The sequence below is a fragment of the Ruditapes philippinarum genome, unplaced genomic scaffold (genome assembly GCF_026571515.1).
Source record: "Ruditapes philippinarum isolate M1 unplaced genomic scaffold, ASM2657151v2 ctg7107_1_1_1_1, whole genome shotgun sequence".
Lineage (NCBI taxonomy): Eukaryota > Metazoa > Mollusca > Bivalvia > Venerida > Veneridae > Ruditapes > Ruditapes philippinarum.
In genome coordinates, this window is record NW_026861076.1 from 20,749 (window position 1) to 33,541 (window position 12,793).

At 33.3% G+C, this 12,793-nt stretch overlaps 1 long non-coding RNA gene across 1 annotated transcript; it reads left to right on the forward strand.

The window, feature by feature from the left end:
* Window positions 1–5,366: 5,366 nt before the first annotated feature.
* LOC132714428 (uncharacterized) lies at window positions 5,367–12,441 on the forward strand. The gene is made up of 4 exons (XR_009623557.1): window positions 5,367–5,683; window positions 6,000–6,067; window positions 6,337–6,361; window positions 6,674–12,441. It is a non-coding gene; the product is annotated as an uncharacterized LOC132714428 (long non-coding RNA).
* Window positions 12,442–12,793: the final 352 nt, after the last annotated feature.

A 12,793-nucleotide genomic window follows, 5' to 3' on the forward strand; every position in this document is an offset into this window, starting at 1 on the left:
GCAGCCACTAGAGTGTTAACAAGCTTTTTCTATTTGAAGCACCTGTGACCTAGTTTTTGACCGGAGATAATCCATCTTCGAACTTGACCTAGAAATCATCAAAACAACCTTTATGACAAATTTCCAGAATATTTCTATCAAAACTGCAGCCACTAGAGTGTTAACAAGCTTTTTCTATTTTTAGCTCCTGTGACCTAGGTTTTGACCGGATATGACCCATCTTCGAACCTGACCTAGAAATCATCAAAACAACCTTCCTGACAAATTTCAAGAATATTTGAACAAAAACTGCAGCCACTAGAGTGTTAACAAACTTTTTCTATTTTTAGCTCCTGTGACCTAGTTTTTGACCGGAGATGACCCATCTTCCAACCTGACCTAGAAATCATCAAAACAACCTTCCTGAGAAATTTCCAGAATATCTTGATAAAAACTGCAGCCACTAGAGTGTTAACAAGCTATTTCTATTTTTGTCTCCTGTGACCTAGTTTTTGACCGGAGATGACCTATCTTTGAACTTGACCTAGAAATAATCAAAACAACCTTCCTGACAAATTTCAAGAATATCTGGATCAAAACTGCAGCCACTGGTGTGTTAAAAAGCTTTTTCTATTTTTAGCTCATGTGACCTAGTTTTTGACCGGAGATGACCCATCTTCAATCTTGACCTAAAAATCAAAACAACCTTCCTTACAAATTTCTAGAATATTTGGATCAAAACTGCAGCCACTAGAGTGTTAACAAGCTTTTTTTCTATTTTTAGCTCCTGTAACCTAGCTTTTGACTCGAGATAACCCATCTTCAAACTCGATCTGTATTTCATTGAGACAAACATTCTGACAAAGTTTGACAATGATCCAATCAAAACTGTGACTGATAGACTGTTGACAACCCAATTGTTGACGACGAACGACGTACGACGCACGACGACGGACGCCGGACATAGCCCCATCACTATACCTCACCTTGACCACTTCATGGTCAGGTGAGCTAAAAATCACTTTGCCTCTGTCCTTATTGCAGTATAGACATACAAATTATGTATCATCCAAATCTTTTATAGATTTCAATAAAAGTTGCATTCATTGTTAAATTTCAGCTTGAAAAGGTATTTCGAATTTTTTTTATCTTAACCTTGTTACCGGAAGTTCAGTATCGGTAACTGTTACCTTTTGTTTACAAACTGTCATTTTTCGATCAAATTTCTCGAACTGACCTTGATGAAATTTCACATTTATTTATGCTGAAATAATTTCAGTATTTATTGATTCATACATTTGGTCTGACTACCAGGCATAGTTATTGTTAAGGCCCATTACAAAAATAAATCACAATTTAAACCGAAAGGAATGGCTTTGTCCTGAATTTTAGTTTTTTTTTCATGTGTATATTTAGTGGTCGCTAGGAGGACATTTACAGAATTATTAATGAAAAAGTAAAAAACGGAGAAAAGAAAATTTTGCCTGTGTCTCCCTTAAAAAGAAGATATTTTAAAGCAGCTGACCTCCAGAAGATCGCAGAAAAACTGCCGTCTTGCTAATATTTCAAAATTCACCCTCAAAAACATTATATAGTTGAAAGGAATCGAAATGACACTTCAAAATGTTCATATTTTAACATTATTGCTCTGAAAACAAACAAGTTTTAAGTGACACAATATAAATTGCCCAACTTTAACTATATAAAAAAAGTCACTTGTTTAACATAGTGATAAAAAATTTTCCAAGCAAGTCCATTTTTTTTTGTAAAGTATTGGCTACAGAGTTTAACCTCAGTCTTAGGAGTATTTATATGATGTACCACTAAATATTCATCAGATTTTACATAGGGGTCCTTATTAATAAAATCTTAAATTGTAATGAAGACTTTTCAAGTGATGATTGTAATATAAATCTTTTGTATGCGATAACATCTGGCAGATCTAGACAAGTTTCCATATTTGGTAATATTATAAAGTGGGGAAGGTAAAATGGCTGTAATGATTGGATGCATTTAACATTTTGCACCCCAAATAGCGTAAGTCAAATTATGCAGTGTAGTACAGCAACTATGTACATCCATTTATTATGTTATAAACATCTATGTCTGTTGTTTGTTAACTTTTTGTGTCAGAATGCATACATATATTCATCCTTGTTAGAAATGTTAAGTATACATCAAGAAAAAGAATACACTAACCAAACATGATGATTTATATAGAAGTATGGAATATCTAGTATTTTAAAGATTTAACTTTATCTTACTGACTCATCTGAACATTTTTAACTAAAGCAATTTTACCAGAGAATAAGAGATTCCAATCCCTTAGGTTAAATATTTCAGTATTTTCAGCATCTGGTACGGAATATGATTGTTAACAGTGAACCTTAATTTTGGCTCACCTGTCACAAAGTGACACGGTGAGCCTTTGTGATTGCTTTTCTGGAGAATTGTTTTATTCAGATGAGCGATTGGAGGGTCATCATGGCCTCTTGAAATCATAATTGCTAAGTAAATTTTAGGAGTAACTCCCTAAAAGTAAACTTTTCTTGTATATTTGGGTTTCAATTATTATTCAAAAGTTCTATTTATGTACATTGTAAGAGTAAACAGAACAAAAAATGTTTGAATTAGTAATTTTATTTTTCCCATTTTTAGCTCGACTATACGAAGTATATGGAGAGCTGTCCTACTCGCCTCGGCGTCGGCGACCGCGTCCAGATTTCAGATTAAAGTTTTGGTGTAGTAAAATATTTTTCACTATAACTTTGTCATTTCTTAAGGTATCAACTTCAAACTTCAAATATATGTTCCTTATCATCAACCACATCTTATGTGTCAAGGTTCATAACACTAGCACCAATAGTTTCAGATTTATCTCCCTTGAACTTAGAATTATCCTTAAAAATACTATTTTTTATTATTACCCCTCACTTTTTTCGTAATGCTAATTTCCCATAGGCCTCTGGGAGTTATTTTTACTGTTAATGCAAGTGTACCACGTGACTAAGAATTTTGTACTGTTATATAGGTAACAGTATTTTTTAAGAGGTCACGTGGTCTATTTCCTAAATAAAATAAAATAAAATGGCCGCCATTTTTTCTCGATTCATTCTTATTTTCAAGGGTAAACCCCGATAGGACATCAATTTCTCCTCTGGAGTCCCTATGACACTCATAAAATTTAGATGTTTGCACCCTGGTGTGCTCTTCGCGTATAAAATATCTTTTTGCTGAATAACCAAAAAGTGAACATCCGTTTTCAACGGAAGTAAATGCAATGTAAATAATTATGTGTCAAATTGGAACATGCAGACGATTTAAGCATGCAACAAAGGATTATTTATCAAATTTAATCAGTGAAACGTTACAGATATGGTGGACATAGGATATCATCGTTATTTTGTCAAAAACCATGCTAAGAATATTCTGGAAACAGAAGGATCAGATTTCACAGATCATAACCGTTTAAATGGGTTAGTGTATTGTTTCCTAAATAAAACCTAGCTTATTGTACGTTTATGATTTGTAGATATCATCACTTGCTTAAAGAATAAAACAAAAGGAAAACTTCTCAAGTAGGCCTGCAGTAAAGTACACTTAAAACTTAAAATGTAAGGACAGTTTAGTTATTGTTACTCTTGGTTTATTTTTGTTACAGTTAGAATTAGTTGACAAAAGTTCACATCATCTCAGTATTTTGTTCGGGGTAATAAAATAAATAACACATGGGTTTGTGAGTAACAGTAAAAATATCAACCCTCGTCAAAATACTGTTACCCTCGGCTACGCCTCGGGTAACAGTATTTTCCTCGGGATGATATTTTTACTGTTACCCATAAACCCATGTGTTATTTATATACTGTTACTTCTTTATTTATTAAGGGATCAACCTCATACTTCAAATATATGTACCTTAAAATGTTAATTTTCATTAAAGAAACCTATGCTCATTAGATCTTGATTAAGTTTCAACAACTTAATTGCATATTATACTTTAATAAACACATTTTGAAACTGCTTCCTTAATAATATTATTCATAAAATAAAAATGTTGCTTACAATAATTTTCACCATTAGAGAAAATAGTATAAATAAAACTAAAATTCCTGTGTAGAAAAAAAAATGAAAATAAATATATGATATTTTTTTAGGGGAGTTGGGGAGGAAAATGATGAAAAACGGTTCGATTGAGAACTGTCAGACGGAGGAACTGGTTAGGGTGAGAATAGCCTGTCATTCATCCAAGACATGTGTGTTTCTTTTTCTTTCTGAAAGATAAGAAGTTTTTTTCTGAAATTTGAAACAGTAAATTCATGTAAAAATAGAAATTAGAAAGTGGTAAATGATGATTTATCTTTATATTGCTTTAATCTAGCCCCAATAAACACATTTAGATATAATGTAAGACTGTTATTAATTTGCTTTAGTAAATTGTTGATGCATTTTTATTACAGTACAGTACTATATTGTATAGAAGTTCATTCCTTTTACTGATCTAAGATTTAAAATGCTTTATGGCACTCACCAAACAATGGTTAAGGCTTACAAATCAATATTTTCTCATCAAATAAATCATGGAAATTCCATTATGTCAAAAATAGTGAAACTGTCAGTAATGAGACCTAATATGTGGTACCAAGCTTACCAATTATTTTACATGAAGGGAAGTATTTCATGTAAATAAAAATACCCATTATAATTATAATGATACAATGTTATCATATCTGTCATGCTTTTCATTTAAATCGGTGAAGACACTGTATCCATTAAAGATAAAAAATGTTATTCAGGAAATACACTAGTCCTATTGCCTGTTACCATTATCCCAATGCATTCACATGCAATGAAGAGCTTATATGCACAACATTTTGCAGAAAATAATTAATTTGATATGGCAATATTGATATAAAAGTGTTTCATCTTATTTTCCACTAATCTATACATAGGTGGTATTACTGAAACAACCTTTTACAGGCCTCGTACGGCAGTTTTTTTTATTCTAACAAGAAAAAGAATAAAAACAGGTATTGTACTAACATCGATTGTTTGTCGTTTATAGAACATTATCCATGAAATATGATTAATTAGCAAATATTAAAATAGATTTGATTGTTATCGATAACACATAAAACCTTTTTGATAATTGCATTATTTAAATGTTTTAAGAGAAGTGCTTAAGCTTTTATTTAAGGACTAGTTTTTTGTTTGTTTGTTGCTTTTCTTTGCAATAAGTCAGTATTGAAACAATTACATTTTGACAGAAGAAAATATGTCGTGATGTCTATAAATTATGTAGCTATACCGGTTGATTTGTTTTACAATTATGATTACTTTTTTCAAAAATGATGTGAATCATAATTATAACAACAAACAGCTTAAATTTGTAATTATGTTATTTAAAAGCAAATGACTGATAACAACATAATATGTTATTCTATAAACTTTTTACCATTTTAAATGGTTACAATTCTTCTTTTATCAAACAGATCTTATTAAGGTTGGTCTGTAATATACAGGTATATTATGAATGATATATTTTGCATGCGTATGTATTTTAAACGTTCATAAGTTTATTTAGCTTTAGACGCAGTAACAGCTTATATATATGTTTATGTGCTTTACTATGCTATTTTAACACAGGGTCGAAAACTCAACCGACAGTTTCTCATGAAATAGAATTAACTGGACCACCAACTGCTCTGTAAGTTACGAATTTTTTTATTCTTTTTTTTGATATAACATTAAAAGTGTATTTTGTTTTTTCCAACGACGTTGCCAACATACTTTCAAAATTCAGATACATAGCATGATTTATATATTAAGCAATCGAAAATTACGATATTATAATATGTCATACAAATATGAAATATCAGTTCAAAAATAAAAATATGGAAACTAGGGAGAGGCCTTGTTGCTGCTTATCATCCATCAATCTCATTCGTTCTTTGACGACAACGCTTAAATTGCTAACTTTTACATTGAATTTTGAATCGTATTTTAAAAATCATTTCTACTAGGGATACCTACGAGCAACTTCAAAACAGAACAGATACTGAAATCAGGGGAACTTATGATTCTCTTGACGGTATGTTGAATTTCAATTATTTATTTCATGTCGTTCGGTTTGGAATAATAATATTACAACTGAATATGTTTAATATACATCGTGTAGTATTGTAAAACACATATATTCGATCATAACATTTTTAACTGAAGTATTTTGATAGTTTCTGATATAAAGCTGACATGTACTCGTTTATGGTGTATAGATAGTATAATTGCTATTAAAACGAAAACAATGGTTTCGACACAAAAATAACTACCTGTCGTTTCTTTTTCAAAATTATGTTTCAGTCAACTACAGAGTACAACAAAACAGGTATGGAAATCATAAATATTTAAGTATTTAGTTATTTCTTAGATAGCTTTAACATAAAATATCCATTAATATTAAGATTGATAAAACTGATATTTTAATACAATGCTCTACATAAACTAAATTAGATAGCTTCTTTCGAGGAATTGTCTTTAGAGTACATATTGTTGACCAAAGACTGTAAACTGAATGTTCGACATAATCAGGATAAAAAGTGTTGTTAGATCTACATTTTTCAGTGTTAATTGTTTGTAACTTTTTCTTTATGTTTTTAATTGTTCATTGTTACATGTTCATTCATATGTCTGTTTTCAGCGAATCACAGTATGAAAGTCTGAATCAGGAATCAGAGAAATATCACACATATACAGATCTAAAACAAAGCCGATAAATCTGAAGAACCTACTTGAGAGATTCGCCTTGAACGTTCGTGTCTGTTCGGGAAACTTTATAGAAGGATTGTTTGTAAAATTTGTATTTCTGTTATTTTAATAAAGAAAATTAATGAAAGATATCGTTAAACAAATAGTCTCACTGTACATAAAGATATTATTGTGTAATATATGAAAAGGACTATGTATTCTGTTATATAAACACCTGGAAATAAGTTAAGCACACCCGGCATTTTGCCTCGATTTTGACATGACCACAACTGAAATCTTTAATTTTATTTGGGCACTGGTATGAACCACCTATAGTCAACCTGCAACAGCTGGAACAAGCTCTGCACCAAGAGTGGCAACAATTCCCTCAAAATCGCATTAGACGCCTTACTATTATGAGAGGAAGGGTTGAGGCTATCATCTGGGCACGTGACGGCTACACACACTACTAAATAATCGGCTACAAAATGTTATTTACAAAACATATCTACCAGTACATGTTTTGCAAACTCTTCAACTTATAAACACTTACACTTTTTGTAAAAAACACTACATTTGCTTAAGCTTCAATTATTTGGTGAACTTAGAAAAAACTAAACTTTAAAAGTTTACTTGTTTTTGATTACTTAATTGATATCGCTACTTATTAAATCAACATTTCTTAGCCTAATTAAGTCGTCATCTCATGACAGTGCTTTCAGTAAAAAATATTTTAATTTCCTTGGTGTGCTTAACTTATTTTAAGGTGTATGTATAACGGGTCTTTTGGTAAAATACTGTTTTAAGGACTAGTTTTTTCGGGCATTTATTTTGCTACTTGAATTATTCAACATTTTTAATTGAATTTTTATACATCTTATTCCTCACACTTGTAAATCTTAAATATGTGTAATATCAAAAGTAAATTGATTGGCCAATATCCATTTCAGATAGATGATTACAAATCAAGCTAATATTACTAGTATCCTTTGTTAATTTTGCTTAAGCGTGTACGTTTTTTTTATTCTAGTGATATTTTGTTATAATTGTTATCTTACATTTTCTGTAAATAAGACATGACAGATTTGTATTCACGTATTATCTGTATATATATATCACAATGAATATATTGTTGTTCGTTCGCCTATTTATTCATCCGTATGAAACTTCTATAAGAATTCTTGGTTAGATATGAATTTAACTGTGCTTAAATTTTTATGTGAAAAAGGACAGAAGACTCATCAAATATCATACTTGTTAAATCGATGGAGTTATGAGTTAGTTATACGTTCAATATTGTATTATTATGTAATATTTCCTTGTAATACTTGTATATATATATTGATGTCACGGGGTGAGAAAAATGAGCAGCCCGACCGGGACTCGAACCCGGGACCTTTGGATTACCGTTCTGCGGCTCTACCGACTGAGCTATCCGGCCGCTTACACATTTCTCCCCTAAAAAGTAAACAGGTCTGAACCTTGACATACTTCACCACAATATTGAAATTCGTCTTCGGATTTCACAAAGCTACAGAGCAATGCTAATTGAACTCTGAGCTAGATGCAGTCACGGTCCCCCGGTTGGCGCCAAATGCCACAGCTTGAGAAAAATGTGCAACCTGACCGGGACTCGAACCCGGGACGTTCGGAATACCGTTCCGCGGCTCTACCGACTGAGTTTTCCGGCCGCATTTTCTCCCCTAAATAGTGAACAGTTCTGAACCGTGACATTATCATGTAAGTTAATTTGAACATGTGCTGCAGGTAACCGTTATTGTTCGAATTAAATCTAGTTTGTATGCCAGATATTGAGTTATAAGTCTTTCTAATAATTATTATTAAGTAAGTAAGAAAGAATGCCAGAAACAAGCAAAATCTAATATTGCTTTGTTGGATTTTAATTATAGTAGTAAATCAGGATGAATGTTAAAGGGCATCATAATCTACTAGTTTGTTTTCGGGTTCCTTGCCCTTAAGAAATTCAGAATAAACCGTTTGGAATGTTTTTGCCCAAAGTTATTTTTATAAGACAATATCAAAGTAATTTCTGTTTCTTTAACAAATTCATAAATTTTAATTCAATTTAGTCAATCCTGCATGGGATAACGAGCTGCTCCATACAATTAAACAGCCACTTTTGTATGTTTTGTATTATTTTTTGTTGTATTAAGAATTACTTTAAGTGAATTGGTTTATAAAGGAAGGTTGGTTTGTGAATGGGTAATTGGTATCATACATGACAACAAACCATAAAAAATATACATTTATATATGAGTGTTGTTGGTAAGTGTGAGACACACGATCCAATATTACATAGCTTTAAATACAATGTAGCAGTTGATGAATTGATTTAGATTAAATATTATACATATCATATAAATGTTCATATCAAACCATTTAGATTATCAACATGTTTTATGTAGAAATATTTCATATTATTTTCTAAATAATACATTGCTACTGATTTTATCAATATATTTGAAATAATTATAAACATATGTGTCACTTGTAGACCACTTAATTTTAGAAATACTACTGATTTATTAGTTTCTTACGGTCCTTTTAGCATACATATTTTATATATAGGTGCATAAAAGGTTCTTATGAAGAAAATGATCTATTATTGGAAATACAATAGACGTATAGACAATGAAATTATGATTTTTTATTTCAAAATATGATCTTATGTCGTTTGCCTAACAAGCTTGTACATCTGAACAGTGTCTGACTTGCCTAGAGTCAAGCAAGCTTGTACATCCGGACAGTCTGACTTGCCTAGGGCCTAGTTAGCATGTATATCCGGACAGTGTCTGCCTTGCCTAGAGCCTAACAAGCTTGTACATCCGGACAATGTCTGACTTGCCAAGAGCCAGACAAGCTTGTATATCCGGGCATTCTGACTTGCCTAGATCCAAGCAAGTCTGTACGTCCGGACAGTCTGACATGTCTAGACTCTGGCAAGCTTGTACATTGGGCAGCTGGAGTTGCCTATGGCCTGACAAGCTTGTACATCCGGAGAGTGGCTGACTTGCCTAGAGCCTGGCAAGCTTTTACATCCGGACAGTGTCTGCCTTGCCTAGAGCCTGACAAGTTTTTACATCCAGACAATGTCTGACTTGCCTAGAGCCTGACAAGCTTGTTTATCCGGGCATTCTGACTTGTCTAGATCCAAGCAAGCTTGTACGTCCAGACAGTCTGACATGTCTCGACCCTGGCAAGCATGTACATAGGGCAGTTTGACTTGCCAAGGGCCTGGTAAGCTTGTACACCCGGACAGTGTCTGACATGTCTAGGGCCTGGCAAGCTTGTACATCCGGTAAGTCTGACTTGACAAGACCATGACAAGCTTGTTCATCCAACAGTTCCTGAATTGCCTAGAACCACGCACGCTTATACATCTTATTTGCCTAGGGCCTGGCGAGCTTGTACATCCAGGGAGTCTGACATGATAAGAGCCTGGAAAGTTTGTGCATCTTGACATTCTGACTCAAGCTTTTTCATCCGGGCATTCTGACTTGCCTAGAGCTTGCCAAGCTTGTACATTCGGGCAATGTGACTTGCATAGATCCTGGCAAGCTTATACATCCGGGCTCTCTGACTTGCCTACAACCTGGCAAGCAAGTACATCCGGGCGATTTGACTTGCATAGCCAGGCAAGCTTGTATAATCGAACAGCCTGACTTGCTAAGAGCCAAGCAAGTTTGTACATCCAGGTCTTTTAACTTGCCTAGAGCCATGAAAGCTTGTAAATCCGGGCCGTCTGACTCGAATAGAGCCAAGCCAGCTGATACATCCGGGCAGTCTGTCATGTCTAGAACCAGGCAAGCTTGTACATCCGGGCATTCTGACTTGCTAAGAGGCAGTTAAGCTTGAAAATCCGGACGGACTGACTTGCCTAGGGCCAGAGAAGCTTATACATCCGGGCAGTCTAAAATGCCTAGAGCCAGACAAGCTGATACATCCGGGCAGTCTGAAATGCCTAGAGCCAGGAAAGCTTTTACACCCGGGCAGTCTGACTTGCATAGAGCCAGGCAATCTTGTACATCCGGGCAGTCTGACTTGCATATAGCCAAGCAAGCTTGTACATCATGGCAGTCTCACTTGCCTAGGGCCAAGCAGACTTTATCATCCGAGCCTGACAAGTTTGTACATCCGGACATTCTTAGTGACTTGATTAGAGCCAAGCAAGCTTGTTCATCCAGGCATTCTGACTTGCCCAGAGCCATGCAAGCTGGTACATCCGGTCAGTGTGACATGTCTGGTGCCAAGCAAGCTTGTATATACGTACAGTCTTACTTGCTTAGGGCCTGGCAAGCTTGTATATGCAGACAGTCTGACTTGCCTAGAGCCTGGCGAGCTTGTACATCCTGGCAGTCTCACTTGCTTAGAGCCTGACAAGCTTGTACCTCCGAGCAGGTTGACTTGCCTATAGACTGGCAAGCTTGTATATCCGGGCAGTCTGGCTTGCCTACAGCCAAGCAATCTTGTACATCCAGACAGTCTGACTTGCCAAGGGCCTGGAAAGCTAGTTCATCCGGGCATTCTGACTGGCTTTGAGCCTGGCAAGCTTTTACATCAGGCAGCCTGACTTGCCTACAGCCAAGCAACCTAAATATTCTTCATTCTGACTCGCCTTGATCCAAGCAAGCTTGTACATTCGGACAGTCTGGCTTGCCTTGAGCCTGGCAAGCTTGTACATCCGGGCAGCCTAGCGCTATAAGTCGATAGCTAATATATTATATTCTGGCAAAGAAATCCTTTTAATATTGAATGAACCGTCCCAAATTTTAAGGCAGGGTAATTTTATATATCATGATAGCTTGTATGTGACTATATTGAGAATTAATTTTCAAAATATAGATTCTTCTTCTTCTCAATATTATATAATCTGACATAGACATCCTTTAAGATTAAATAAGCTGTCCCATTTTTTTAGGAAAATGGTTTACCATGACAAAATATGAATATTAGCATGTTTTATATATATTAAGCATTACTAATTAAATTGCTACCGTTCTCTGTAACAGGGAATCAACAAGACAGTTCTACTTGTTTCGTTATTGAATATTTATGTGAAAAAATTTGATTGCTCACAGTTTGTATTTTTAACTCTTTCAAAACTTTTTACTTGATTTTTTATATTATGTCATTGTGTATTTTTCTTATTTACATGTAAAATATGTTTTAACAGAGACTTTTATAACAGAAGGATAAGAAGCTCTAAAAATATGAAATTTTCAAATTTTTACCACAATCCTTTTTAATTTCCGCTATCTTGTTTTATAGAACATAATTTGTTATCATTTCATCCAATACAAAGAACAATTTACATCTTCTTAATCTTTATTACTTTTTAATTCCTTTTTGAAACTTCTTTTTTATTACCATAAGAATTTTTAGATTACATGTATACATAAATAAGTATCGATAAAATCTCTCGTGTCAAACCGGGTCTCGGAAAATCTCGCAAAAATGTGAATTTGCGTGATTATGAATTCTTGACAATGAATTACATTATTTACGCTCAATCATAAGAATCTTTTTCTGAAAAGTATACCTTATTATAATTATAGGTTTTTACCTTATTTCAGTATTGAAGTTTGGAACAAATAACTTATTGCTTATTATCTTAATTATTTTGAAATTATCTTTGATTACCATGATTAAAATATGAGTGTCAGTCGGATGAATGAAAGAAAATATCTAACCTTTACATTTAGGAATTTATTACTTTTTTGTTTGTACAAAATGATTTTAAATTTTCTATTGATCTACATTTTATTCTTTGTCATTGTTAAATCAGGAGGTCATACTGAAAATAAATATACTTTTTACTTTGTAAACTTTGTATGCTATTCTATAAATAAAGATTTTATTATTATTATTATTATTATTATTTTATTGTTATTATTATTATTATTATCATTATTATTAATTATTATGATAAGGTTTTTAAGTGTATGGCGTCATAGCTTCCTCTACATTTTAATATACATGTATATGAGAATTATGTGATGCTACAATAATGGTTTGTTACTTCCTTTAATGTAAAAAATAATTTCTTTGAATT